Below are 25,586 nucleotides of genomic sequence, written 5' to 3' on the forward strand. Positions count from 1 at the left end.
TACAATGAGGAGACCTGAATTGTGCGCGAGCTTGTTGACACGGGAAAGAAGGGGGTGAAGTCGCGTCTTTTGTCTTTTGGGGAGCTATAAAGGCTAAGCATGAACAGGTTTGGTCGCCCCTTTTACGAGGGAGGTGATCGAGCTAGACGCTTTCTACGCAAACGTCGTCTAAGGAGTGTTGGACGGCCGGCAGGTTGCGTTGAATCAAAATAGTTGTGTCGGAAGCGGTGACATCTAGGAGGGAGTATGGTTTATAGCCAGGCAGTTTCACTGGGCCATGAGGTTCCTGGAGCGCGATGATATCAGGGGGATCTCCGAATTTTGGACGTACTGCTGCAGGTTGCCTCGCTTGCGGCGAAACCCCTATGCAGTTTTATTGCCACACGTTAAGTAGGTGGCAGGGCGCCATGGTGAAGTGTGGTTGAAGCTAAGATGGATCTGGGGGCTGGAGCGAAAGGCAAGCGATCGTGTGGTTTAACCCTCCCGAACCATCACCTTGTTAAGATCATGTGGTTTAACCCGCGTCGTGGGGAGGGCGGCCGCTGCGTCTACCTTAGCTTCAAGACCTGTGATGCGTGTTTGGAATTGTTGCATGCGGGTGCTAAGTTGTTGGATTTTCTGCTGTATTTGTTGTTGGAACTGGTCCATTTGCTGTTGGATTTGTCGGGATTACTCAGAAAATTTCGCTTCGAGCTTAGCATTAATTTTAGCCTCTAATTTGTCTTCTAGGCAAGCCTCAAATTCCTCGAGGTAGGGAAAATTAACGGATCTTTCTGAGCGGGAGGTAGCTTTCCGCTTAGAGGGAGGACTCGAGGTAGTATCTTTTGGTTGCGGTGGAGTAGATGTGGGCGCCTGAGGCGAGGTGGTGGGAACAGGTTGTAGGGGCAGAGTAGGATTGTTTGAGATGATAGATCGGGTGCAAAGGGTGCACGCTTTAAAGAAGCGTTTTCTTGTTATAGTCTATAGTTGCTAGCTTTAAGGGCTGTTATTTCGTCGCGCAGGGCTTGCAGCTCTGAATCGCGAGACTGAGACTGCTGAGAGAGAAGCCGCGACTGCCCAGCTCACCTGATTTTTGACGGAGGACACTCGGCGAGAAAACCTGGCGTCCAGGGGTGAGAAGGACCGTGAGCGACTCCGACTGGAGCGCCGGTAAGAGGAGGAGGAGCGGTAGGAATCCATTTTTGCCGAGGTGTTCCCAGCCCCTTTGCGACGGGTCCGGGATCGGGAACGATGGGAGGCGAAGGCACTGTCTGAGTTCGCAGCGTGTTGCCGGCGTTGCAGTACGACAAGAGGAACATTGTAGCGGCGTTTACACTTGCAGGAACGAGTCTGGTGAGGACCAGAACCAACAACACAAGGGGGGGGGGGGGGGCTGGGGGGTTGCATTCATGGGCCTGGTCAGGGTCGCGAGCTCCGCAGTGAGGACACTTGGAGAGCTTGGGAGACGGGCAAACGTCCTATCGGAATCCCGTTTTGCGACAATTAAGGCAGGCTTCCACCTTGCTGTTGAAGATGTAGCAGCGCACAGCACTACCGGCGTAGGAGTCTTGGCGGGGGCCTTGGTCCCTGCGAAAGTGATGACAATAGATTGGGTCTTGCCAAAACGGCGGGCGTAGAGAATGCAGTTTACTGAATTCTGGGGTATCAAGTACTCCATGATTTCCTCCTGCGTCTCATCCACGTATTGGTGGTGAATGATACCTCGGGCGTATGCGCCTGATGGGACCAAATAGGTGGAAACTGGGTAGCTTCTAGGACCAAGGATGATTGCCTTAAGCTTCGTATAAGTGGTGACGCGGTCCCGGTTCAGGGTGCTAAAGGTAAGGGTATTGTGAACAAAATTTACCCGAAGGTGGTCCTCTGTGGTGTCGGATTATGTCAAACCAAGGCTTGAGGTGATTGCTCTGCGAAGAGCGTTCTCGCCCCAGGCACGCAGATTGAGGCCCCCGCTAAGGCGAATGATGACTTGAGAGTCTTCGAGAGGGAGACGTGGCAGTGGCGGAGCGCGGCGAGGCAGCTTACGCGACGAGGAGGGAGATGGCTGTTAGAATAACGCGCTTTGATGTGCGGGCGCGGAAGGCGACGCCGTCAGCGGTGGCTTGGGAGTGCGTTTCGAAGATGATGAAACTGCGGAGCCGCGTTCGTAGCAGTGGGCTACGTAGGTCCAGTCCGCGGGTATATACCCTTCAGGGGCTAGATCCTACCCCTTCACGGCGACAACGTCCATGCTTGCCGAAGCACTGGTCCCGGCTGTGAAGCGGACCTTATAGCCAGCGGCGGTAGGCTTAGCGAGGCTGGCGCTGGGCTCGGTGGAAAGAGGCGTCTATGTAGATCACAAAAACGAAGTGCCGGTCCCGAAAATGGGCTGGGAAGGTGCCGGGCACCTTCATGAACTTCGGGAGATAAAGTAAAATTCAGCGGAAGGTAAAAATTGAGGGAAAATAGGAAAAATGGCCGGACTCCATACGCACACGCATCAGTACAAGCCAGGAACGCCGACACCGTTTACACATAAGAAACTATCTCCCGTTCTATCGTCCTTCTCTCCCGTTCTTCTGCCTCGCGAGCTCTTTATCCTCCCGCTCTTCTGCCTCGCGAGCGTCTGCGCGTGCTTGCGCCCTTTCCTCTCACTGCCTATAAGCCTCCTCTTTCTGCCTCTTTTCCTCCTCGTAAGTCATAAAGACGCATCGCCTCTTCCTTGCCTAACCCTAGCTTGAGCGCCAGTTCTAAAATTTTTGCCATATCGATACTTTCTGCTGACGAGAGATCGCAAAAATCCGAGACAAAACAAAAAGAAACAAGGAAATTAATCCTGGCGCGGGCTCGCCACTTAACTTTGTCACGGATCCCTGGAAAACACTCGGACCGAAAGAATGGACTAGGCGACAGTTGTACCCACACAGACGCACATTTAATACACCCTACGTGAAACAAAAACTAGCACACAAAACTAACAATCCAAACACAAAACACAAAGACTACCAATAAACACGCCCGGGAACACCCAGTCTACTAGCGTTCGGCGTTCGTGCACCGAATGCAGCGTTGCATGGGTCCAGTAGCCGGCGTCGAGGTGGCGTTCGAAGTGCTCAGTCTGGCGTCACTGGCAGCGTCGTACGAGCTCCCGGTTTAAGTTTTCGCGTCCTGGGTTTCAGTTTGGTTATACTCGGATTGGATTTGGCCTTGTCTTTGTGCATCTATACTTTGGATTATCACGTGATTGTTCTATATAAGAAATTGGCTGTGGTTTAGCTCTCGTTAACCCTAGCTGAATTGCGAAAGCTTCGTTTCTTCGGCCCGTCGTCTGCGCAGCGTCTGATTCCGACTCTCTAGGGAACTGAAACCGGTGTCTTCCGCCGTTGAAGAGTCACCCCGGGACTTGGAACGACTTCTAGCCGCATCTTCGTTACGACGCTTCTCGAGTCGTGCGGCGCGTTCTTCTGGCGTCTCCTGAGCGCGTTTTCTCTTCCTCGCTTCGTTCTGTCGTTGTTGCGTCTCTTTCGCGCTCTCCATAACGACTACAATGCACTGAGTGCTGCTGCTGCTACTGCTGTTGCTGATAGGAAGAAAGAAAAGGAAAGTGCACGGGCCTGCCTACTGATTCAAGCCTAGCCACGCTCGCTGTCGCGTGCTGAAGGTAGGAGAGTTAAAGGATAGGAGAGCACAGATAGAAAGGCGCGTGCTAATATGCCCCGGGCTGATCATGGAGGCAGTGCAATACCGGGCCGACCGGTGCCAGAGTGCTTCAATCCTTCAAAAATAAGTTTAATATCTTGGGTCCAAGTACCCGCAGCAGATATTAAATCCGGTACAAGGCATCAGGTAATATCTACAATACACTGAGGCGGAGCGCATATACATATATACCCCCCGTGAGGCGACACCTCCTCTTCCTCTACCCCAGCAGAGCACATCTGGTGGAGCAAGCGTCGACGGCAGCGGCGTCGACGGCGGCACCTTCTGTTGGAGCGCGGCTACGGCGTTGTTAGGCAACGGCGACTGAATGTCGTTTGTCGGCCACGGCATACGGTATACGGCTGAAGTGAGCGACGAGCCGAAATGGCTCACTGGCTGGCCTTGTAAAGCTTTCACTTTAAAACCCATCCCGCCATGAATAAAACGTCATTAGTCATGTTTTGCTGAGCCTCGACTCACTTCTTTGGCGGCCCTCGAGGCCGACACCACATTGGCGATGAGTACGGGATCTGTTGGGCCCAGTGGCCTACCGTGAGTTGCCTGTCATAAGTTAGTTTAAAAGTAATGTGACAACGTCCCGTCGTCTTCAATTCTTTTCTCCACGGCCTATTTCTGGCTGCGAATTCAATTTCTTCCTCATGGGAGAACTTCGGCATCTACTTTCCTCCTCCTACATCGTCATCGAGGACCGGGCCGCTGCCAAAGAGGCGCGTTCGCCCGTAGTATTGAAGCTATGGAAAGCGAATGAGTGCGTTCATCACCGGCGTTTCTTAGACGGCGTTTCCTAGGGCGTTCGTGGAAATGAGCGGTTACGTTTCGAGACGCCTCGAGTTCAGCCGGTGGAGGAGGTCGCTAAGCCTAGCGCACCTACGTAGTTACCGCCATTGCGTGCAACCTGTTGCTGTGCAGACGAGGAGGAATAAATACCGTTGGCCGCCATTGTGTATAACCGGCAATCGTGAAGGCCGGGGGCTGCCAACGTTCATATTCAGTATTCAATGCGGAAGGAATGAAGAACCGCAAGTACGTTGTACTGGGTCAGCATTTTCGTTAGCAGCGATTCAGGAGGCCGCAGCCATTTTCATAACCGGCCATTGGAGGAGCCGGGAAGCTGCTGCCGTTTTCATGACCGGTCATTGAGAGTACGGGAGCCCGCTGCCATTTTTGTAACCGTTGAATTTAGGGACGGTTGTACTAGCTCTGAACAATATTATCAACGAAAAAAAAATTTCGAACGCGAGGCAAGTGTTCTCCAGCGTTCATGCGCCTGAGCCTTTAATTGAGAGACCGGAACGCTTGGCGATGCCTAGGGCACAATAAATACAGACATTTGAACTTTATTGGAACTTATCTTGTGGTTGTTCAGCATCACCTGAAAGCAAGAAGTCGTTGTTGATATACAATTTAGGGGACGAAGGGCGCAGAATTTATTTGGAACGTACTAAGACGCGACCGGAGATTGCGTCAATTCTAGCATAAGCGCCCGCAGAGACGGGAGACACTGCGCCGGATGTGTATCAGGCTGCAGTGACATTGCTTGCCCAAGAGTTTTCTTTGTTGACAAATTTGGTTGCAGAACGATGTAAATTTTACAACCGCGTGCAGCAGCCAGGTTAGTGGGTCACAGAATACATAGCCGCACTCCGAGATCTGGCGAACGCGTCCAATTTTCCGTTCGCAGATGAAGCAATGAGAGACAGGTTCGAGGCTGGCGTCTCATCGCTACGTGTTCGCGAACCTTTTGTTAAAAGAATCGAATATCTCCTTCTCTACAACTTTGAATAATACTTTGCAGTATGAGCAAAGGGCTCGCGACGCTCAAGAAGTCGCAGCACCAATACAAGAAGTTCGTTCACAGCGCCAAACAACGCCATCGTTACCACGAGATCCTCCGCAAATTCAAAAAGTTTCGTCTTTTCATCAAGCTCGTCCCCGACGTCAAGAAACCATGCCTCCGTTTCAAGACACCCGTTCTTCAAGACGTCCGGCGCAACAACGCATCGTAACATCATCTACGAGTAGACGCAACTACAGCAGTGTTGCTTTTCAATTGAACGCAACTTTTCCGACAATGTTCCGTCAATGAACGCGAACAGACGCAGAACGCGCAGCATGCCACACTGCTACTGCTACCAGTGTGGATCGGATCTCTATACTGTGTCATCTACATCTCCTGCACAGAGAAAAAAGTGTTTTCATTGTGGACGAGTTAAAAATTCAGTCAGTTTGCAATCGTCGTCGATCTTGGGGAGCGCGACAGCAGACGCAGCGATCGGACGCGTGGCACATCGGCTCCGTCGATTTTCGACTGGAACCGCGGCAATCTGATGTAACACCTATCAAACCTGTGCGACTGCATCTGTGAAGTCAGCAGGATCCTGGAGACACCGATCTGACCCAGGTACGCCCAATTTTCGGCCATTTCGAGCAACCCTCCGCATCACCACGTAGCGGTCGAGCTAAGCCTAACGGCTTCGGCTCCCCCGCCGCTGACTGCGGAGACGCCCGCCGGTCAACCGCTCAACATGGCTCTGCCTGAACAACGCGGATACGACCCCACGACTCTGTCGTGGTCGTCTGTCCCTGCAAGCCAACCAGAGGATGGCCCATCCACCATTTCGGCGCAGCAAGCTGCCCTTTTTCAAGTCGTTGAAAGCCGGCGCCGCCGCCGGCAAAACGCACGAGGAGCTGCACCGCCCAAGACTCCTCTCGACAAATCAGCAAAGGGAGACGCTCGCGCTCCGTCTTCTAAATGTCCACAAAAGTCATCTTCACCAGTCTCCAAGTGGACGCCGAAGCCGACGGTCAGGATGAACCCTGACGATTACGTGATCGTGCTGCGGCCACGCAGTACGGTCGCCCTCAAGACAGCATTCCAGCAAGGTGAGCTCGGCGCTGCCATTTCGGAACTCATCGGCAGACAGCATATGAATGCGATTACAATTTCTCCCAATTGGGAGCAAAACATTATCGTCTGCGGCACGCAGAACCCCGAGGTAGCTCAAAAGCTTCTGACGGACATCCAAATTACAACCAGCAAAGGATCGCTCCCGCTTCACGGACACCTCAAGCTCACCGGTGATGTGTGTCGTGGTGTGATTTCTGTGCATAACCTTGAAACCAGCGAATCCTTGAAACATAGTGTGCAGTGGCGCGGTGGTGATTTAGTCCATGTGCGCAAGCTGGGAAAATCGAATGTAGCTGTGTTGACTTTCGAGGGACGCAGCGTTCCGCGTTACGTCCATTATAATGCAGAACTGACTCCCGTCAAGGAGTATAAAAAAACGGTGCCAGCGTGCTACCGTTGCGGCACACTGGGGCACCGGGTGGACAACTGTCCCACCCCGGTCAAGGAAAGATGCGGCCTTTGTGGTCAAAACCTGGGGCTTGGTACTGAGGGGATGGCCCCCCACCTCTGCAATCCTATGTGCTTAATCTGCGGGGGCCCGCACCTCACCAGCTCCCGCGAATGCACCGCCAAATTCATCAAGCTGCCGCAGCCAGGGCCCAGGACGCCATCCAAGGGAGCCAATTCCGGCGCTAAACGGGGAGGGCGGCAGCAAAACAACCAGAAGACGCCACGACGTGGCGTGATGCCTCCCCCAGGCAAGACAGCAACGGTAACGCCACCACCCGGAGCAGCGGAGTTCCCAGCTCTCAGCGCTTCACATGGCGGCGCCGCCTGCAACCAACCCAAGGTAGGCAGCTGGGCGAGGGTCGCCTCCTCTTCTTCCCCTCCTCCCTCCTCCCCCACCAGCACCGCCGAGACGCAAGAACTCAAGCGCGAGCTCGCCCTTTTGCGAGCTCAAAACGAAAAACTAGCCAGCGAGCTTAACTCGCTCAAAGCCAAATTCCCTACTCCGCCCGCGTCGAGCGATGAGGAAGAAAATATCACAGACAGGGAGATTCCTACTAATGTGGAGAGTCGCGCCGCGGCCCTGGAGAGCCGGGTGACCGCAATTAAAACACAGTTGGCTGACCTCCCCCAAATTATCCACGATACCATTGCGCGTCAGGTGGAGAGTGTCATCGCACAGGTGACCCAAGCCGTAACTCACATTATCCAAAAATGGATAGAAGACAATCCGCGCGTCCTTAAAAGCGTAGGGCCCATCAGGGACGATAACCGCCCCTCCAAATTCAACAGAGTTATTCCCGATGAATTTGACTTCTCGGAAGACTCCTTTACGTCTGCGCCGGGCACTAGCGGACTGGGGAGTCTTAACAACGTAACCCCACCCTCTGCCTCCGACCATGGCCCCCAACCCTAAGTCGCGAGCAAGAGCAACTCAGCCGCTTACAATAACGCAGTGGAACTGCCGAGGTCTCAAGAACCGCACGAAGCGGACTCATCTCCGCATCTATCTTGAGACCTTTGAGTTTCTCGTCGCCGTGGTTGCCCTTCAGGAACCCGGCGCCGGTGCCAAACTCACAAACTACTCTACATTTCAACACAACCCGCAGACATGTATACTTGTTCACAAGCAGTATACTGCGCAGGAAGTCACGCTCCCCACAACACCGCCTTTCCCATACACGATGGTGTCCGTGCTGCCCCTAAAGCGGTCTGACCCACCTGTGCACATTCTAAACATTTACTGCCCACCTAAACTTAAGAACGTCACGTTCAATGAAATTTTCACCCAAGCAATGCAGGTGGCGGGAAGGGATCCCCTTCTGATCGTCGGCGACTTCAACGCCCCGAGCAGGCTATGGGGGTACCCCCGGGAGGACAGACGTGGGCGGAAGCTTGCGGAACTTCTTTCCACACTTGGACTTACTTTACACACTGATCCCGCCAACCCAACACGTGTCGGCAATTCGATTCAACGAGATACTTGCCCGGAGCTCACATTTACACGCAACATACGCCATGCCGACTGGCTGAATACAGAGGACACTCTGGGTAGTGATCACTGTATAATCATCACCACCATTTACATGCGTCCCCTGAAACGCCCACTAACACAAGCTCGTGTACCGGACTGGACGACTTTCCGCACATCTCTACCTATCGTAGATCCCCTCCAGTCGGGATACGACGCATGGTCCAAATCGCTCACGTCTACACTCACGCAACACGAGAAGCAGATACAGCTCACAGAAACACAAACGGACGTGGACAACCACTTGCTCCACCTTTGGTAGGCCCGCCGCAACCTCACCAAACGATGGAAGAAACAGAAACATAACAGACGCCTAAAGAAACGCATCCTCGAACTCACACAACAAGCAGCGGAATATGCTACTAAGCTAGCCGACACTAACTGGGTGGACCGGTGCAACGCGGCTGCGCGCCAGATGTCTGGCCGCAACACGTGGCGCCTATTCCGCGCTCTCATCGATCCAATACAAACACGCACGGGAACCCAACGCCACTTACATAGGGCATTGCACAACTTTACAGGAACGACAACACAGCTAGCGCACACGCTCAGGGATCAATACCTTTGCACCACTAAGAACCCCCGGCAGGCGGCGTACTCGTATGCAGGCGAAGAGAACACGGAGCTGGACAAGCCGTTCCAGCTCCACGACCTCCGGGCGGCCTTAAGCAAGATGAAGCGGGGCACTGCACCTGGGCGCGACAAGGTTACGGTCAAGCTTTTGGCCAACCTTCCCGACGCAGCCTACGCCGCGCTCCTCAAATACATCAATAGCATTTGGGACGGAGAGACTCCTCTCCCTCTCGATTGGAAATCGGCTCTCGTGACCTTCATTCCGAAGGCCGGCAAACCTATCGATGTGGAGAACCTTCGCCCCATCTCTCTGACGTCTTGTGTCGGCAAGCTGATGGAGACGATGGTGCGCGACAGACTCTCCGATTATCTCGAAACACAGCACATCTTCGCGGACACCATGTTCGGTTTTCGTCCTCACAAGTCAGCACAGGATATACTTCTGCAGCTCCACCACGACATTTTAGGTCCTGTCGAATGTCCCCACAACGACAAGGTGGTCCTGGCCTTGGATCTTAAAGGCGCATTCGACAACGTCAAACATGCAGTAATCCTGGACCACCTCAGTAACACCAACTGTGGCCACAAAACATTCCATTACATAAGTCAATTTCTTACAGACCGTCAAGCCTATATACGCATACAAGATGCGGAACACGGGCCATACACTATCGGCTCGAGGGGAACACCTCAAGGCGCGGTCTTGTCTCCCCTGCTCTTCAATTTGGCAATGCTTCGCCTTCCCTCCAAATTGTCTTCTCTGCCCGGGATACATCACGCTCTTTATGCGGATGACATTACAATCTGGGCCACGCAAGGGAACCTGGGCCACATGGAGTCCTGCCTGCAAGCAGCAGCGACCCTAGTCGACGACTACGCGGCCTACTGCGGACTCCAGTGCGCCCCAGCTAAATCAGAATTTGTGCACTTACGTCCCTCCCCTCGGGACACAACTCCGCTTCGCATCAGTCTCCCCTCGGGACCGATCCGGGAGGCCAAGGAGATCCGCGTCCTGGGCCTCTTCATACACCACCAACGCAGAGTCGACACCACCATAGCCAAACTTCGCACGGTGGGAGACCAGGTGGGCCTAATGGTCCGCCGGGTCTCAAACAAGCGGGGCGGATTACGAAGCAAGGATGCACTGCGGCTTGCCCATGCTTTCGTAACGAGTAGAATCCTCTACTCAACTCCCTACTTGCACCTGCGCAAACATGATGATGACCAACTGGAGGTCATCCTGCGGAAAGTCATCAAGCGGGCTCTCGATCTTCCGATCACCACGTCCAACCAGAGGCTTCTGGCCTTGGGCGTGGTGAACACATTTCGGGAGCTTCGAGAGGCCCACTTATGCAACCAATACACGCGTCTTGCACAGACCACGTCCGGTCGCCGCCTCTTGGACCGGCTACACATCAAACACGACTACCACATTGAGGAAAGGGAGAGAGTGCCAGAACCCTGGAGACGCGCCCTCCGGGTCCGACCCCTTCCCCGCAACATGTCCAGTGAAGACCATAGCGGTCGTCGCCAGGCGCGCGCGGAAGCGTTGGCGCGATACTATGGTAACCAAGAACATGTGTATTACGTAGACGTTGCCGGCCCACACCACGGGGGGTGGTACACGGCCGCAGTCGTACACAACACAAACACAGTTAACGGGCTCACTTTCAAAGCCTACAGCGCAACACACGCGGAGGAGATTGCCATTGCTCTGGCTCTCACGAATCCCAAGTCAAAACACATCATCACCGACTCGCGAGGGGCATGTCGGAACTACGAGTTGGGCTGGGCTCCCCCGCTTGCCTGGCGCATACTGGAATATAGCTGTCGATCTGAAGATCCAACTCCACGCAACCTGATTTGGGCCCCCGGTCACCAGGGCCTCCAGGGAAACGAACAGGCCGATCAGGCCGCCCGCGCACTCTCTCCCCGGGCTATCTCCCTGTCCTTGGAAGGGTACTCCCAATCAGACAATCTGGCCATTACATTCAAAGAAATCACCGATTACTACAAGGAGGAGCACCGGCGCTACCCGGCCCCTTGTAAGGGTCTCGATCGCGCTGACGAGCGCCTCCTCATCAAAATTCTCACTAACACTGTACTGTGCCCGGCGGTGCTTAAACACTTCAATACATCCTTTGATGGCACGTGCCGGTTCTGTGGGGAGGTGTCTGACACCTTCCACATGGTTTGGGCGTGTCAATCTAACCCATCTATCCCCCCCAACCCCAACCCCACCAGAGAGGACTGGGAGGCGGCCCTGCTCGGCTGTCAAGACCTGAAGAGCCAAAAGGCCTTGGTTCAACGGACGCGGGCGGCGTTGCTTGCCAATGGGGCCCCGGAATAGGGGCTCCACCTAGTACTGTGAGGGGAAAGGGCCAATAGGGTCCTACCCCAATCACCTTTCTGTAAAAAAAAATTTAATTGCTTATAAATGTCTTTCACCACCGTCGATCTTTTGTGAGAGCAGTAGAGGAGTACTCGCCTGAGGAAAATAATGAAACTGCTTTACATGTGGCGGAAGAAGAGACTACTACTCTTTATGTTACTCCTCATGGGGACGCACATCAGCAGATTACCTGGGAAGGCTCAGGGAATAGACAATTCATCCAAACCTTAATTATATCCCGTGAGTTCCAGTGTCTGACGTTACTAGTAGCCTTCAATGACGCTGCCCTAGCAGCAATTGTTGAGCATTCTTGAGTATTTAAGCTTGCCATGCAGTAAGACCTCTCATTATTTCTAAAAAAAATGGGCGGGGGGGAGAAGATATACTTCGGATGGGTATATTTCTTTGAGTGAAGTGTTCATTGTTCTTTCGGGGTGAGGTATGAGATGCTGTTTTCCGAATCAAAGCTTACATAGGAGTGAGCTAATTTCTGTGTTCATATATTTGTTCATGTTTTATTTGTATAACTTCGTATTCAAAATTTTCCATTCAATTTCAATTTTTCACCAATGTTTGCTTTTCCCTGAAGTGAGGGAGTATGTTGTGTCCTGAGTTTCAGTAACAGTTTGGTTATACTTGGATTGGATTTGGCCTTGTCTATGTGCATCTAAACTTTGGATTGTCACGTGATCGTTCTATATAAAAACCCATCCCGCCATGAATAAAACGTCATTCGTCATGTTTTGCTGAGTCTCGACTCACTTCAATGGCGGCCTTCCAGGCCGACACCGCACAAGTGCCCGTGGAAGTGGTGCTGGTGATCTTGGCGTTGTGGGCACCACCCGGATGGGTGGCAACAGCGCTGGAGGCACCCCTGGCCGTAACAGGTGGTTGCGTCATCCATTCATACCCTGGAACGGGTTCAGGAACGGCAGGAAGTCCACGGTGAGACGCCGTAGAACTCGAGATCAGCGGTGCAGTAGCCGGCGTTGCTCTCTTCCAGCCGAGGTGTTCCTGACCCGCCGGACCCTCCGCTTGTCTGTTCTTCCGCCCTGTGCCACGCTCTCCCTCGCGTTTTTATGATGATGTTGATGATGACGATGATAGGTAGGTAGGTAGGCCTCAAACAATGGTGGCACATACCCACTTCGGGGGAGTGGCCAAGGCACAGGCGGTTTGTTGCTGGGTACAGGAAAGTTTTGACGGGAAAAGGAGTGGTAATAGCATGCAGTCTGATAGATTGGAAGGCGCAAGGACAGGAGTACGGCTAACTTGGAGATAGAAGACGGGACAATGGCTTAATGTGCATAATAGTATACAATGCCTGCAATGTTTCAGTGTCCCGTGCCAGACGGTTTGCTCGAGCTTGCTGCTCCGGAGCCCGGCTCCCCAGGGGACCATAGGTTTCTTTATCTGTGATTCCATCAATATGCCCGGGAGAATCAGGGCATTTCCAGATGAGATGATCCTGGTTAGCTGTTATCCCGCATTTGTTATCCCTTTTCTATACGAGAAGGGAGGGGGACTTGCATGAACATTGCACATTTTATTCGCCGGAAAGAGCTTGGTAAGAAGTCGCGTTAAGTGAGCGGGAGTACATAGCCCTCGATGACTTTGTCGGCCCACTCCCCCGCCAGAACTTGCGTTCTGGGGTCAGAGCTAGCCAGCACGGCCTCCCACCGCTCGAGAGAAGGAGCGGTAACTAGGTCCCTCGGAGGTGGTTCTATTTTACAACCCTACAAGATGTGATCGTAGTTGGCCCGCTGGCCACAGCGTTTACAGTTCGTGTTTGCGGGATCGTAAAGAGAAGGTTGAAAAGCGCGCTCTTTAGAGATCGATGGTCCTTCCACTCTGCGGCGCTAGCGCCGCCTTTCTAAATGCAGTTGCCGCTACTCTCTGCAGATGGCGCCACATAAACAAGCCGAGCGCTTTGCCAGCATTTTGCCATTTGTGTTTTGATACTTCGTTCCGCTTTTTCCTCTCCCCCGTTTACAATGGACGGATGATCCCGCGCTGTTCCAGCCGCATCTCTCGCAGAGTGGTCGCCGGTGAGCGTAGCGACTGCATCCCTTGCTCGTAACCGTTCAGACCTTTCGGGTAACGCTGTTTCAGCGAGCAGAGGGCCTGTGCGACCCAGCACGTTCGTCTACAATCTTGGAGTAGCGGCCGCAGGGCAAGGTCCTCGGGAAGAACCGCTGCTCGGCGGCAACCACTGCTGTTGCTGCTGCGGACGTTCACATTTCGGCCGGCCGCCGATTGGCCTACACACTTTGGCGGGATCACGTTTGAAATCTCCACCACGATCAGCGGCGTCGCGCCAGACCGGGTAGCGGCGGTGGTGCTCCTGTGGGAAAAAAGAGCGGGCCCTGTGTTTTGCGCGTGATCGCCCTTGTGTTCGCCTCCGGGGATACCGTGGACAAGGCGCCGCCTCGGCCGGATTACGTGCGTGCGTTGTGGATTTGCGACCACAGGGCAGCTCGGCGTCGACGACCCATCGGTGAGTGCCGGTCTAGGCCTATTGTTAGCTCGGGGAAAATGCACGGCGCGCGTCTCACCCTCGCGCGGGATCGTCGTCGTGCCGGGCCGCGGCGAGCCGTTTTGCACGCCCGCTAAAAGCGAGGGCCCGTTTGTGTTGCGCTGTTCGTTGCCGGTCGTGCCTTTTTCCCTCTCAGTGCCGTACCGGCCGACGACGCTCCGTCGTGCCCTCATCCCGCGTCGGTGTTGCCCCCACGACGACGGCTTTCCGAAACAGGTCCGTGCGCTCCGTTCCTCTTTCGTCGTGAGCGAGCAGTGTTTACACTCAAGAGCGCCACGTTTGCCGGCGCACTGCGCTCGATCACGGCCTACTAATCGCTCCGGTTTGGCGCGTAGTACGCCTGCTCATCAGTGCAACGAGGTGATCCTGAGGCGGCCTGCGCGGAGTCGAGCCGAGGAGCCCCGGCCAATTTTATCGCCTCGTTCTCCGGCGGGATGCGATGGACTCGCTCGCTTCTGCCTCGTGTGCGCGCAGTAGTTTAATTTGGTGCTCGGGCGAGCGTGACAATGACATGGGGCGTGTGGGAATTGAAGTGCTGCAGTTACGGCCTTTGATAGCGGGCGCTTTTTCTTTTTTTTTTTTCTGCCAGCCGCTGCGGTCGCATCGCGGTTTTGCCTCGAGCATTGGCCTGTTCTCGGTCGACGAACTTCTTGCCGCTTCGTTTTCAGTTGGCTCGTTTGTCACTTTGCTGGCGCGCGCACTTGATTGTTTCGCCCTGGGCTTAATTTCGATCTGCGACAATGGTGCAGTGCGTGTGTGCGGTTGATTTAAATTTAAATGAGGCGAACGCAGACAGAGCTCTCATTATTTAGTTAAGTAAACAAAACATGGTTGCTTTCGTGTAACTTTTCATGCAACGTGCATCTGCAGTGTTTTCTTTTGTCGTACGAAATCTTTGGCTGTCTCTGGATTCCAACTTGCCAATTTTGAGATGCTTCGGCTCCCTTTGCTCCAACCCAAGAGAATCAGTTCAGCTTTTGTATTTTGCTCATGCCCATCTGTTAAAGACTGAAACAGCTTTCCTGTCACTTTGCATTGTTAATGGATCGTAATCATTTCATTTATATCATCAAACATTACCTTCAGTTACTAAGTGCTGTTCTTGTTCCCATCCCTTATGCAACAGTCTAGAACAGGGACCCGTCAGGTACCATAAACAAGTATGCTGGAATTTATGCACAGCTGTCCATATCTACGAATTTCTACAAATGTCTGGAAGGTCAAATATACATCCCACAAATTTAGAGCTGTAGGAATTCAAAAGCTGTTTCATCAGAAAGCTTTAAACTCCAAAAAGAGTGGTCAGTGTAGTTTACTGTACTTCTTATATAAAAAAAAAAGAATTGCCCTTCAAAAAAACATGCTACAGCTAAGCACGAAATTTATGATCACCTTTGTTTGGATTTATCAACTTAATGGAAGTCAGCTTTGTTTTACAAACATTGTGAGTGCCACTTTAGGAGGCTGCCTTCACCACAGCTGTAGTCCCCAAAATGAACAGGTGTGAGAAGGTAAGGTATGCATTGTGCCACCTGCAGTCTTCTCTTGCCTTTTTTTGAGGAACAGCACATCGAAGGCTAATGCTCCCTTGGCTTTTTGAATGCATTGCTTCATCTGTGGCTCGGGACTTGTAAACTGCAGAGCTTCTGCATTGTCCACTTGGCACAGATCCCAGAGGCTAGGTGACACCTCCACTCACTTAAAAATCGTGATCACTCAGTCCTTTTTGATGAAGGTCCTCATTAGTTTCAATAGATCTGAGTGGAATTTTCTTGGCACTATCGGCATATTTTGCTGCTACATGAACTTACATCAGCGATAACTGAAAAATAGTCATAGAAACTATTCTGACTAAAATCCTCACGTCTTCTTCTTTTGACCTCAAGCTATAGTAAGTGTCCCTTTAGTATCATGTGCTGTGTGCCATGAATGAAAGCAGAGTAGGTGCTCAGTCACCAAGGTTGGCTGCATTTCCCGCAGAAATAACTGCAGGCGCAGAGGAGAGTACAGGCATTTTTGCCCTCCTTTGGCTTTGTACATTATCGGTGTGCAGATATCAAAGTCATGCTGTGTATGGTAATTCACTTTCCTACACTGCAAGGCCTATTTTCAGGTAAAATTGTGCAAGGCCCGTATAATGCTCTTAGCTGCCTAATGTTAGTGGTAGCTATGGACAATTAAGAGGATGTTTCCAGAGTGATAAAATGCTCCACAACCTCTTTTCTAACCTTAAAATCTTTTGCCAAAAAAATGTTATTAGATCTTCATGTTAACTATTAGGGCCCAGTTTCATACTTTCTATAATTTTTAATTTATCCCAGTCGAGGGATGGATGCAGATTTTATATTAAAATGCATTATGGTTATAACATTTTATTCAGGGAAGAGAAGTCTTAAGTATTTATATACAGGATTGTGCTCGTCAAACTTCCTGCCGCTTCAATAATACACGCTGTTACTTTTGAGTTCTGTCCAGGTTGGCCTTAAATGTGTGCATGGACTACTGCTTAAAATTCAGTTCTTTAAACACAGTGCATTTGAAATAATATGGCACAGAGCTGCCTAATGAGTCCGAAAGGGAAAATTATACACTTGTTAAAGAGTGCTTGTGATGTGAATGTGTGCATAAAGTGCAGTTGAATACAGCCCTTTCCATATCATTTACTCCTCTTTTTTTTTGTCGACTGTTTCTAAACAAACCTCGCTCATTATTTCCTCTCTTTTCCTTCATGTGCGCCTTTACAGTGCAGAATATTTGGGCCATTTTTTATGTCCTTTACAGTTGAAATCTAGGTGGCAAATTTTAACGTCTAAATTTTTTCAATGGCAGTTTATCTCTGCATATTTAAATTACTATTAAAGAGCCAGTTTAGCATCATTGTTCTGTACTGCATAGAACAGTGGTAATTACTTAATCATCCACCAGGTAGAAATGAAGGTGTGGACGCTATACACGTCTGTCCGTGTTGAAGGAAAAACCCCAAGGTGGAGTAGATTGTGTCATAAGGAAGTAATTACTCTTTAGCATCCACCCAAGTGCAGCCATGTTGCTGGAAAGGAAAAATATGCAGATTTTGCGGAAACTTTGTAGTTAACAAAACTTTCTCCTGATCAAGGGTTCAAACTCAAGACCGCAACCTCACAGCACCGTCTCTCTACCAATTGAGCTAACGTGGATGGCTACCATATGGTAGGGCGAAAGCGAATTAACTGTGCTGGAACCCACTTGGAATTGTGGATCAATTTGACCTAGCCCTACAACACAGTAGCCATCCCTGTCAGCTCAGCTGTTAGTGTGAGACTGCCCTGGTGAAGTTGTGGTCCCGGGTTTGAATCCCATACCAGGACAAATTTTTCTTCAACTGTAAAGTTTCTGCGGAAGCTGTATTTCTTTCCTTTGAAGCCGTATGGCTGCCTCTGGGCGGGTGCTAATGAGTAATTACTGTCTTATTACAAGACATGTCTCAGAAAGCTTATAATTAATTTAAAAGTTGCATACATAATATTTTGTATGCGTAAGTATTTCTGGGTAGCATTTTATTTGAAAGGACATTTAGACGGAACAAGAAAGTAGTTGAAAAATATGGTTTCTCTTGATAGCTGAATGAATGCCACCCAGTTATAAACAGTAGTAGTTTTTTCTGCATAGACTGGACAGTCATAGTAGGGTTTTGAAAATTTTGTGAAACAATTTTTTTGTGCCGTTTTCATTTTTTGCCCCTGAAGTTATTATGACTGGTCATTTTTAGAATTATTTTGTGAAGAAAGGAATGATGCGCCAAACTTTTTTGCTAGAAGTGCTAGTGGCTCTTGTTCGTAAATAATAAAAAAAAGAAGGAGAGGGAGAGATGGGTGCTGGCCATGAAGACTGTCATGTATTTGCTAGAGACACCTGATCTGCTGCTGGCGCAAATTAACGATATAGGGTAGAAGATCGAGTGGCAGAATAAATATAAGAGGCATAGTAAGAAAGGATAACGGCGAGGATTATGTTTGCAAGTATATGCAATAATCGAATACACACGACATAAAACGAGCAAGGTGAAATGAAAATACCGTATATACTCGTCTATAAGCCACGCTATTTTTCATCAAACTTTCTCAGGTGTGGGTTATACACGAATCAGGCCTATAGCTACACATTAGCACGCTGTGGTGCCACTGTGACTACTGGGTTAGATAATTAAAACACTGGCAAAACATACGAACATGTTATTTCACCATTCATCGCCGCTTTCGCGCTAATCGCTGTCGGACGAGCTCAGCTCATCGGCACTCTTACCGTTGTCAGACGAGTTCGCCTCGTTGGCATGCTCCCAAAGCTGGTCACCCTGTGTGCCATCCATGGCGTTTGACAGCCCCGTGACTCTAAAACTCTTTTCAGATGCTGTCTACTGACAACGAACACCACGTGTGCAGAATCCAAGCGCACACTTGTTGGAGGAACGCTCGCTTCAGCCGCCCTGTCGGAGTTGTTCCATGGTTGCCCGCGTCCATCCACTCGATGTAGTACCGCCAAATTCCGTCTTGAATGGCGGCTTAATGCAATCATCGAACGGCTGCAGCACGCTTTTCAGGCCACTGGCCATTACGACCAAGTCTGTTCGGTAGTCTCCCAGCCGAGTCTTCACTCGGTCTGTTAGGTGCCCTCTAAAGCTGTCGAGCACAAGAAGGGCTTTGCGGCATAGTAGGCCGCCTGGTCGGTTCTGCCACACTGTTTTCAACCTGTCTATGAGCAATTCATCAGACATCCAACCTTTTCCTTGCACCTGGACTACGATACGTTGGGGCAACTTCTCTCTTGGCAGACTCTCTCTTAAAGACAACATAGGCTGGAAGCTTCCTTCTATCAGCGGTGATGCTAAGCATCACTGTGCACCGTTGCCACTCGGCGCCAGTAGTGCGCATGGAGACACTTTTTGCCTTTTGGCTTCCACCCTGCAAGTTTCAGGGGCATCGAACGAGACAGTGGTGTGATCAGCATTGCCTATCTGTGAGAGGTCGTACTCATGCTCCCTGCAAAGTGCGTTCACAAAGTGATGAAACTTCATTATTTGGTCCTCGTATTCGGCTGGAAGCTTCTGGCGCAACGTCGTTCGACGACGGATGGAGAATTAGTGCCGTTTCATAAAATGCGGAGGCCACCCGCTACTGGCTTAAAATCCGTAGGTCGAATGTTCGTGTGCTTAGCGATAGCGATTGCTTTCATGCGGATCATTTTTTTAGACACCATGAAGCCGTTGCTCCTACTAGTGTGAACTTACTTGGCAAGGTCTTCTTTAAGTTTTGGGAACTTGCTCTGTTTCCCACGGAAAGCCTGCCGGGTTTGGATAGTCGGGCGAGTTCTTGCGTTTGCGTACACCAGCGGCGAGCACAATTTCATCGACCTCAAACTTGTTCCCGGCCTCCTGTTCACCATGTTCCTCACCGTATTTTGCCACTTGGAAGTTTGAAGCCTGCAGTGTAGGACCGTCTGTGCTTGCCCATTGCTTTTTGTTCGTGTTCAAAAACACGCAGCCTGCGACATGACTGCACACACAACACAACAGATTCCGCAAGCAGTCCACATACTTCCCAATTAACGGATAACAAAGACCAAATGGCACTGGTCAAGGCAGCGTGAAAACCAGAAACAGAAAGCCGTGGAAACGTCGTGTTGCGCAACTATGATGATAATAGATGCGGTCTGGGAAAAACTATTTGGCGCCATTTTGTAGCACTTTGTGGGAACGACTAGACGTGTTTTCGGCGCGTTTTAATTTTTTTTTTCAAGTTTTTGCAGCCAGAAGGGGGGGGTGTGGGCTATACACGAGTATATGCGGTAATTTTCGCTAGGAACTAATTTTCTCGTGTTTTGTGAATTGTGTACGACTCGCAAAAATTGCTGTCTCGAATATTTGGGCTAAATGTTGAATTATAATTCGCAAAAAAAGTTTGAAAAAGAGTATGTTGTTGCAATTTTCAATATGTATTTGACAGAATTAACACTGCCAGGTGGAATTAATGCATACTCGGAGACAGTTCATAATGCATGGCATTTTGTATCCATTGTGCGCAGTGTCTCTATGCCCTTCAAGTTCACTGTACTCTTCAGTGAGTTATATGGTGTCAATGGGCCATCACGTGGGCTCTTAAATCTTACGTTACACCCACTACATTTTGTCCTTTCTTCTACGTTGTTTTGTATAAGCACAGCATAGCAGCGGGGAAGTCTCTCTCACATCAACAGGGGAGCGTGAAGGGAACTTTGTCACTTCTTATTTGTGAAATTTAATTCCTGCAAAATATTCTTAAGCTCCAACTTTAACTGCGTTAGCGTAGTTTTAAGCTTCTGAGAAATAAGTAATTTGCAGCAACTGCTTGCGTGCAAGTTCACTGTTCAGGGCAAGGGGTACAGCTGTCATGGCCTGTGCTCAGCAGTGTGACTTTTTTTGGAGGATTGTGTGCTGCATGACGAAGCCTCACATTTCCTACAGGAAATGGCTGATGGTTGAAAGTAACAGCAGCATTTTTTTTTTAACGACAAGGAGCAGGGCATGAGGGATACTTTGCTTTGTTTCTTTTTTTTTGCCTTTTACATATTTTTTCAACCCCGTATTTACTTTTGTATTCTGCAGGAGTTTTGCTAGTGTTTGGCTGGCCAATGCCAATGTGGTTTCGCTGGACCTCTTGCAGTGTTGTATGGCTGTATCATATCAGTGTGTTCGCGATGCCTGTCAGACTACAATTATGATACACAATGCCAACTACTCAACCTTGCTGCCTTAGCAAAAGCAATGTTTTCGGTTCACAAAAAATTTTTGGTGAAGAAAATACTGGAAAACAGCTGCTACAGTTGCATTTTGCATGTCCATAATCAGGCATTCACAGCAACTGATAATAGGCTTCGTACATTGTGTCAGTGTATTCGTCGCAACTGTAAGTTCTTGTACAAATGACGAGAAATGATTTGTCACATTTTAAGGCAGAATAATTTTCACGCCATTCCATATGAAGTAACAATTGTCAGATGAAAGTGTTACGTCTCCTTATTTTCCTTGCAAACTGTAATTATCATCCTGAATGCTGTGAGATATAAAGTGGCAGCAGAGCAGTGGTGTCAGGTAATGGATACTGTCCAGAAAAAATTCTTTTATTGTTGCTGTTGGAATATGCAGAGCAATGCTGCCTGCACTAAAATAATGGCGTTGCCCCGAAACTTTGCGCGTTTTTCCTCGTTTCCAGCTTGTCGCCTGTGGCACCCGGCCTTACTGTCTTGCCACGCTAGTCGCGACCCGAGCACTCTGTAGCGATCACAATTGCTCGCTGCATTTTCTCCGATCTTCTTGATGTGGTCGTCGGTGGCTTAGGTGCCTTGTCTGTAAACCTCGCTGCGTTTCAACTAATCCGTGTAGCGCGATGAAATATGTGTGCTTTTTTCCGTACTAACCCGAAAGAGAGCACGTATGCAGCGCAGGAAGTTCAGCTACAACACAATAATGTGTGCACTCGTGTCGTGTTGCAGTGCCTATACGGCACCCAATTCGAATCGTCTGTGCTGTATTGAATTTCCTTGCGCCTTCTTGTCTTTCATCGTTCTCAAAAGCGACGGCCAGGTAGTGGGCGATGTTTGCGTTTTTTTTCTTGCTCTGAGCGAGGAACAACGAAGAAGTTGACCTTTGGTGTGCGCCTGCGATAGCTTTAAGGCTGCAGTTCTGCTGACAATCCGGCGGCATTGGCAGCGTTCTGAGCGAACAATATCCGGAAAAGCAATGTACCTAGATCACGTGACCTTGTGGCATCATCATTACCTGCCCACCGGATTCGGAGCGAACTGACCACTGTAACAGGTAATGATTGGTTGCTTAGGAGGAGCAACCTGGGTTGCACAAGCCCCAGCTGTGGCGGCACCTACCATCGCAGGCCAGTGTCGCATCGATGAGGACTCCCAGGCATCTACGAAGTTGAGAATGACCAATTCCGCATATACGGGCATTAACAGTTTAATGCTATATTGTCATACTCTTAAGGCGGAGCTTAAGTGCCCCCTCCAATTTTGTTTGCGCAGTTACCTGTGTGATCATGACTTTTCCTTCGTTTTGTAATGCGATGCGGCATTGTCCTGTCTGTGATGACGAACTCACCATTGACCCTGATCATCAGGTTGTGCTAATTTAAAAGGTTATTACTGATCTTTTTGTTCATTAGGCAGCAAGTTAGCCCGATTTTTCAATATCACCTCTGTTGCACCTGACCGTTTGTTCCTAAATAGATTTTTTTTTTTCATTTCTGTCACATCATTTCCAGGAACTTTTCTAAGAGCGCAGGATACCGAAGACATAAATTCCACGCAGTTCTTCTCCCGAATGAAAACTGATTCCCTAGCTCTTTCTGCCTGTGCTGACGTTTGTGCAGCAGCAAAAGAAGCATTGATCGCAGAGAAAATTCAATATGAAAATCTTCCCGCCAGTCGATTCAAACTCGTGACATCCCCGCCAAAAAGGAGGGGTTGCCACCGTTCTTGAAATTGATGTCTGTAGCGCAGCCTCCGGGATCCGTGCGAGAAATTCGGCGTTGACGCACTTAGTTTACTTGCGCAATATGCCGCTGATGGCGACACTTGTGTGCTGTTCGTGTGTCTTTTCTAGCTTATCAAGCTTCCCTTTTCTGTGAGAGTGGTCTGTTTGGAATACCGTAGACTATACAGGCCAACTTGCACAGTATCCAAAAGTCTCCAATTTTAGGGCAGAAATGACCTCAAAATTTGTGCTTATGCAATGCACGTTGGTTGTTTTCTTGCATATTGAAGCCACCTGTGCATTTGGGATTGACCACTTGCAGTACATATATCAGGTGGATCCTATCCCACACACAGCTATTATTTGAGCGCTCAGATCAGCTATAGTCAGCTGTCATAGCTTTGCAGGATGAGCGCCTGCCTTTGTGGTGAGCCTTTATCGCATATTTCATCATCATCATCATCATCATCAGCCTTACTACACCCACTGCAGGGCAAAGGCCTCTCCCATGTCTCTCCAATTAACCCTATTATCGCATATTTATACCTCTTCTAACAATACATGCACCCGTTCATGAATGACTGTGAACTGCTCACTCACGCACCCACCGCTTTGGGCGGAAGCCACCGGAAGGAGGCCTTGTGAATGCACTTCCGCTGATGCAATGAGTTAGGCGTGGCAGCGACGGTTGACGATGTCGCTTATGCCCGCGATACCAGCGGCAAGGATGAGGCGAAAAAAAAAGGAAGGAGGGGGGGCCGAATAGTCGAGGCCAATGGTGGGCAAGGCATCCCTCCCCCATGCGTTCGCGCCGTTTCTATGCGGCTGTGATGGATCGACGGCCGCTTCCGCTTGTGCGTACGACAGGCGCAGGAAACACGCGCAGTTGGTCGCTGTCCGCGAAGCGACGACGGGACGGCGATGATGGCAGTCGCCTACTTTTGACGGCTCTGCCGGCGACGGGAACGCCCGCGGAAGTGTGCCTCGTTTTAACGTTAATTGGGTCAGAAAGCTAAACGTCGTGGTCTAACGTCATTCTAATCACTGCCACCTCGGTCGACCGAGTTTTCCCCATGGCGGCTCCCGGTTTTACGAAAACGTCCCTTGTAACGAAGCTGCTCTAAGCGTTTTTTTTTTTTCTCCCGTGTGGAAAGCGGTTTTCCCGCGCTCTGGTACGCGAGTCTCCTTTGCAACTGCATACAAGGGCTTGCGTGACGTTGAGCCCAGCACTTTTCTTTTTCTTTTTCCACTTGCCCCAGTACGCTTCTCACGCACTGCGTAACTTCCTCGGGTGCCTTCCTGGTCGACCCGCTCATGAGGCACCGGCTGCGTCTGCGTCGCCAGCAGCAATCAGCTGCCGTTGCAGCGTCCGATCATGGCGGACAGGCGTGCCATAGTAGCCGTTACGGCTGCGTGCTATCAAAACTGTATCCTATTCGCGTGCAGTTTGCGCTGGCATTCCGTACCACATACCGTGTGGTTGTGCATGCGTCTCGCGTCCGGTGAACGTTGCGGCGGCGTCGATGTGTGCTGCGCGTTCGCTGTGCTCTCGAAGACGGCTCAGCAAGGCTGCACTTCGGCGGTCACTGGTCCGCCAACAAAAGCGGGAAAGGGAGGCAAACAAAAGAGCCGCTTTTCTTTGCTCAGTTCACTGGATTAGCTGAAGCCCTTCACGAAAGGTTTCCATTGGTGTACTTCCAACGGGTGCTGTCCGCATTAATCGACCCAACATTATCTCAGTAACGTTTAGATTGACCGCCTGTGCAGTCGTCTTCGGTTACGAGACTGTCTTTGATCATAATGTCTAACAAGAACCTTTACCTTCAACCCTTTCTCAGGGGTGTAATTTGTGGCCCAGTATTTTTTTCCGATTTTCAGAACACTTTTCTTAGTCCAGGTGGATAATAATGGTTTTTGGGGAAAGAAAATGGCGCAGTATCTGTCTCATATATCGATGGACACCCGAACCGCGCCGTAAGGGAAGGGATAAAGGAGGGAGTGAAACAACAAAGGAAGAAAGAGGTGCCCGTAGTGGAGCGCTCCGGAATAATTTCGACTACCTGGCTAATCCAGGCGAACAGATCGCTCTGGCTGCTGTCGGAGAGGCAAACTCATCTCGCCTTGCTGGACTTTCTTCGACGGTTTGACTTCGCACTACGTGATCGTTGGCGTGACGATCAGCGCAGGTGACTGAACCGCAGGCGTCAACGGAGACCGAACACGCAACGATCGTCGCCTTGCTGCCTTCGGTGCCTCCATCATCGGGGTTTCGGCGCCCCTACGGCGGAGGATAAGAAACGCCCCGCTAAACAGCCGCATCACGAGCTATGAGCAGAGCTGGTTTTCGGCCCGTGCGCGTTAATAATAGTTAATGAATGCGGGCTCGTTTCGTGCGTGCAGTGCGCGATTGGGAGCGACTTCCGCGACTGCACCGGGAAGTGGCCGCGCGGTTTTTAGCACCGCAGCCGGTTTTGTCTTCACCCGAGTGGAGCGCTTGGTGCTGGGCCCTGCCGCGAGCATGTGTGCACGGTAATGTGGCGGCGTCTGTGGCACCGCGGATCCGTGTCGGCACGAGAAGTGCGCGTTGGTCGATTCGGTGCGTCTCAGCGAAATAAACCAGCACGAAGAACAACGGGGCACCGGAAATAAACGGCGGTGGTCGTACTCTGAATACTATAGCTGCTGATTGATGTTCGCCGAAAACTGCGCGAATGTAGACCTTTTCCCAGCCTATTTGATCGCGCGTACATTTTACAGCGATATAGCTGCCAGGCGCCTGTCCCTGGCTTTCTCTTCGGCGTGGTCGGCGTACCGGTTGGTGACATTGTCACATGACCTTAATGTCACGTGACCTTATATCACGGGATGCCCGTGTACTGTGCGATGTCAGTGCACGTTAACGAACCCCAGGTGGTCGAAATTTCCGGAGCCCTTCACTACGGCGTCTCTCATAGCCTGAGTCGCTTTGGTACGTTAAGCCCATATAAACCAAACCTTATATCAGGG

General features: G+C 50.7%; 1 protein-coding gene across 4 annotated transcripts in view; it reads left to right on the top strand.

Moving 5' to 3' along the window:
* The first annotated feature begins 13,517 nt into the window (after positions 1-13,517).
* The window catches only part of LOC144122006 (uncharacterized), a 182,319-nt gene continuing 170,250 nt past the window's right edge, over positions 13,518-25,586 (top strand). For 3 of the 4 annotated variants that reach the window (XM_077655504.1, XM_077655506.1, XM_077655505.1), the window contains exon 1: positions 13,518-14,044. The gene's annotated coding sequence lies outside the window, so the exon portion shown is untranslated. The remainder of the gene's footprint in view (positions 14,045-25,586) is intronic. The other variant, XM_077655507.1, reaches the window with a different exon arrangement.

This window comes from Amblyomma americanum, chromosome 2, assembly GCF_052857255.1.
Source record: "Amblyomma americanum isolate KBUSLIRL-KWMA chromosome 2, ASM5285725v1, whole genome shotgun sequence".
Taxonomy (NCBI): Eukaryota; Metazoa; Arthropoda; class Arachnida; order Ixodida; family Ixodidae; genus Amblyomma; species Amblyomma americanum.